The following is a 5,011-nucleotide window of genomic DNA, read 5'->3' as shown; positions in this document are numbered from 1 at the left end:
TGTCTGAGCTTTTAGGAGACATACAAAATAGGAAAAGTAATGGGTATTTAAATCTGTGCAGTTGTTCAAAACCGCAGAAGTCTTTTTGTGGTCTTCTGTATCTCTTTTTTTTCCTGAAAAAGGCTTTGCCAGAGTGCAGGACGGGGGCATGCTGCTTGCAGGGAAGACTTCCATACAGGAGCTTTGCCGTGGGTTATAGAGGCATTCCAGAGCTTGAGGTAAGTGTTGTTAACTAGAAGGAGGGCATCTTTTCCTCTTGTCAGGTTGCTTGCATATGAATCACTTGCATCTTTATTAATGTGGAGCTGTTTGCTGACATTTTGACAGCCCTGCCCTCTGAAATCTAGCTTTACATTCAGTTTTAGCTTGCTGCTTTGGTCCATTCAGTGATTAGAATCCATGTAAAACTGTTAAATGAGAATCTTTTGGTATCATTAGATATATTTTTGCATGGAGCTTTTTCTCTCAATCCTGACAGCTGAACAACTAACGGGAACACTTTTTCAGCAGAATTCTGCAGACCTGAAAGAGATGCCCTGGTTCAGAGCTGTAGAAGGATTCAGCGATGCCAAAAAGCCGTCTGAATCAAAAAGAGATGATGATCCTGATGAAGAAGTTTTGCCTAGAGTGATTGAAAAACCTATCCTGCCAAAAATTACAGGTATATTAAGGCTGTCTTGGGGACGTTCACTGCAGCTAGGTAATGAAACCTTAAATAAGTGGTAATGTAAAATTATGTTGATAGTTACAATTACTTGTTAAGGTTACTGCAAGTGAAAGGTTTAGCTTTTTGAATGTTTGCTTCCTTGAAAGTAGAGCAGATAGCCACTTGGATATCATGAATGAAATAATTCCTATTTTTCAGTATTTGCCAAGAATGTGTGGGATCCTTTATCGACTTCACAGACTGAGAGCCTTACACAGCTTTGCGATAACGTGTTTGAAAAACAGGTCCTGTCCAGAAGGGAATGCAGTCAGGCAAAACAGGTAAAGGCTGTTGTGGTAATGGGGAAGGAAGTTCTTGATACAGTGTATGCACTTCACTGTAAATATTCACTGTAACATACACTTAGCCCAGTTCTGGTTTTATTCTCATGCGAATCTGGGAGTTTATCCAGCATAAAGTAGGTGAAACTAAGTTGATGTTTAGACCCTTAGCATGAAAAGAAATAATAACAAACGTTTATGCAGTCGCCACACTTGACTTCAGGAAGAAGCTTTCGATAAGATTCTGTTTGTATAGTAGCTGTGGTGTTTTTGTTGTGGTTTTTTTAATAGAACCTCATAGCTGGAAAATACATTAATCTCGTTATCCAGGAGGATTTTATTAAAAAAAAAAAAAAAAAAAAAAGGAAAGGTGGTTAAAGCTGAGACTTGCTCACAGGTCTTTAATGCAGTCGTGATCTTAGTGTCTATTATATACAGTGGCACCTGCATTCAGCTGAGTTAGCATTTTGCTTTTCCACATGAACAAAATAACTGCCTAAAATTGTTGTAAGTGGAAGGTGAGATCCTTTTCTTGTGAGGATGTGTTAATATTTTTCCTTTTTTCTTTTCTTGACAGGATTTGATTAACACGGTTGTCCTGAGGATGAAGCAGTCTGTAGAGGAGGATGTCTTTATCCCTCTGTATCCGAAAAGGTAAGCTGTCTCTGGGAATTTATGTTTTTACTTTTTAAAATTGTTATTTTTAGTCATAGAATCATAGAACTGCTCAGGCTGGGAAAGACCTTAAAGACCACCAAGTCTACCTGCAACCTAACCTCTTTTTTTAGCCTTTGTTCTATTTTTCTGTACCTTTTCCCCAGAAGCGTGGGTGAAATATATTGTAGACATCCATGAGCAAACGGAACAAATGTGCCTTCTACTGTTTCATTATAGGAATAGTTACCAAACATTGATGTTTATGAACTCATTCCAACAAGAGTATCTACGCAGTCAACTTAATGCTTTTTTTGCTCCTGTAACTAAAAGCTTTCATAAATGGAAAGTTCTTAGTTTATGAGGCACAGCCCAGAGTCTGGTTTTGTGATCTTCACTTGGAGTATCTGAGGGCTTGTGTTATTTGTGGTGGTCTGCTCCCCCTTCTACTCCTGACTCCTTTCTTTCCTGAAATAGTTGATATTGCTGGTGCTTATTACTGGACGGTCTTAGAGAGAGGATAACTGGTAAGAGTCTGGTAGGTGTGGGGTTAAGACACAGCTGGGAGAAAGTGTTGCTAAGCCTGATGCAGCATGTTTGTCTGGTTACAAGCAGTGCTGTTTTGCTGAGAATCCATTAAACACATACTCGAGTGTTTCCAACTGCTAATTCCATTGGGTATTGCAAGGAGTTTCAGTTAACAGCTGTTTCCTTAGACCTTTATTCTGGTTGTCACTGCTGAAAGAACTCCATAGTTGTAATTCATCAGTGTTTAAGAGATGAATTGTCTGCTTGTCTTACTTTCAGGTCAAACAAAATCCTTATTTCCTCTTCTTCTTTTTCTGACCAGCACTGTGGAAGACAAATCATCTCCATGTTCAAAATTGCAAGGCAGATGGTTTTGGTCAGCTGTTGAGGTAAAGAAAAAGCACCGATCTTGTCTGTGAAAATCATTTTAGTTAAAAGGAGATTGTAGTCTTGGAGGAAATGTATCTTCAGTCGAATCTGATTCCTGAGAGTTTATGGTATTTTAATAGGAAGGTTAGCTGTTTTCGTCAGTGAGCTATTTATGCTCACCCACCTCTGATACGTAGTCAAGAGACTTTAATTTCATCATCTGTTCCTGCTAACCTTCCATGAGATCAGTCATTGGCACTCTGTGGATAGGTCTGTTTCCTCAGTATGTGCATACAGTGCCCATGTTGCTCTTGTAGAATAGAATCCCTGCATGTGCGTATAAGCGTATTAGTATAGCTTTATTCAGTCTCAAGTGCTGAGTTATGTCTGATTAAGTGCTGAATATCTGAATGCCTGTGATTCAATTCCTCTTAGATCCGTTTCCTCTATGAGTGTATTTGGATTCGTACTAAAGATGAGGTTTAGATGCAGGAAAACACATTAACGTCCCAGTTCCCCTGCTGTGTGTGCTAACAAGGCCATGGTGACAGCTCTGCATAGGCTTCCTGCTGCCAAGTTGCACATTCCTGTAGAAAAATCAGGGAATTTGGGAATGTTGAGGACTTGCCATATTCACTCCTGGGGCAAGCTGTTGTGTAAGGGTTTGTCATGGACAGATGCAGAGAAGACAAGAGGGAGCTTAGTACTGATACCTGGCAGACACGAAACAGACATAAGATTCTGGTGTCACCTTCTGAGACCGTGTATTGCCTGACTTAAATGTCCAGTCAAATACATGTTTCTAAAAGTGACACCGGTGGTCTTTCCCTGCAGATTGAAGTTTTCCCCTTTCAGTTTGTTTTCCATCCTCACTGTCAGTCTTCTCTTTAGAAATGGTGATGTGCAGAACAGTTGAAAATGTGTTTGTGTTGGGTATCTTCTGACAGTTTGCCACTCTTTTTTTTCTGGAGTGAAGTCGTGAATTTGTTTACCCCAGAGTAAGTAGTACTGCGGGTCATGCATTAAACTCTTTGGATCTGTTCAGCAGCTTATTAGTGTGACTTATCTGTGCTTGAGACTGCCGTTGTGCAGCCCCTATTGGTGCTGTCTTTCAAAGCAGGTGATCATCTGCAGGCTGCCTATCGGGAATGTCCTCTAAACCATGCCCAGAAATTGTATGGGAGAGTACTCGCAAAGGGCTGGGCGAGAAGAGGACAGGAACTATTTTAATGAGGAAGTACAGTTGATGAGGATTTGATGTTTGTGCCATCCTACAGTCTAACTTTCCTAGCAGCTCATGGAGTCAAAAGGAAGTGTCCTGCCAAACACTCCAGAGAAGTATGCAGTAGTCGTGGGCTTTGCGACTGCTTTCTGACTGGTGACTGCTAAGATCACGTACTGTGTCTGTGTGGGTGAACTACCTTGAGGTTAACAGTTACCTTGACATTAACCATTCTGTGTTGAGGGGGAAACCAGCGATGTTCTTACGCTGGGCTTAAGTCTTTTTAAATAGTCATTTCTACAGTGATAACAGGTAACTGAAGACAACTCTTGCTAACGAATAATACTGAGGTCAAGTACAAAAGAATCTTTTTGCTGCTATGGACCAAGGCTATCAACCTTACCTGTGTTATGAGGCTGGTGACGTTTAATCTTATGTAGCGTATGTTAGCAAATTGTTAATGAATTGGAAGGGTAACATGCTCTTTATTTCCTTGGGGGGTGATGTGTGTATGTATGAGGGTACAGCTCATAGGCACATGTAAAATTAATCTACTTCAAAATACTATTTATGATCTGTAATTTTTTAGTGACTAATTGGCAGTAAGCTTGGAGAGAATAAATCCTGTTTTTTGAGTACTGAGATTGGATGGACATGGTATCTTTTAAGTTTAAAAAGGAGGTTCTAATGCACCCTCAGCCATCAGATGTGCATGTTCTGTTTCTCCATTACTGCAGCTGCTCTCCAAGGTTCTCCTTTGGGATGGGACTGTACAGGAAGACACAGTCCGTGGTGTGGGACTGAGCAAGCTGCTGAATCGTTACCTTCTTCTGAACCTCTTCAACACACCACCAGGGCCAGAAAACATAGAGAAGTGTAAAGAGGTGAAAGGTCTTATTTCCATGGGGACAGACGTAGTCTGAAGTGTAATTATTTATCATTTAAAGTTGTTTTTTGTTTGTTTCTTTGTTTTTTAATGACCTTGGTGTATAAAAGAATTTCAAAGCAAGCATTGGTTCCTAGGCTTTAGGAATAACTGCTTAAAATGATGGTTTTGTTTTTTGAAGAGTAAACACTTCCAATAATAACTGAACTAGCCAAAAGGAGAAGTCTGCCAGAAATGGTGTGACTTAGTGTTATTGAAAGCATATTTTAGCTTTATTGATTTTGAAGTCAGGTGTGAATGTTTTGCTATATCAACTTGTCTTTGTAATAGTGATGAAACTGAAGAAGATGTTCTCCTGTTGGTGA

The 5,011-nt window shown here is 40.0% G+C and overlaps 1 long non-coding RNA gene across 1 annotated transcript; it reads left to right on the top strand.

The window, feature by feature from the left end:
- The first annotated feature begins 1,583 nt into the window (after positions 1 to 1,583).
- LOC121108381 lies at positions 1,584 to 4,553 on the top strand. The gene is made up of 3 exons (XR_005842866.1): positions 1,584 to 1,641; positions 2,449 to 2,558; positions 4,498 to 4,553. It is a non-coding gene; the product is annotated as an uncharacterized LOC121108381 (long non-coding RNA).
- The last annotated feature ends 458 nt before the right edge of the window (positions 4,554 to 5,011 follow it).

Source organism: Gallus gallus, chromosome Z (genome assembly GCF_016699485.2).
Source record: "Gallus gallus isolate bGalGal1 chromosome Z, bGalGal1.mat.broiler.GRCg7b, whole genome shotgun sequence".
NCBI classification, from domain to species: Eukaryota; Metazoa; Chordata; class Aves; order Galliformes; family Phasianidae; genus Gallus; species Gallus gallus.
This window is presented reverse-complemented; position numbering and strand designations above follow the sequence as displayed.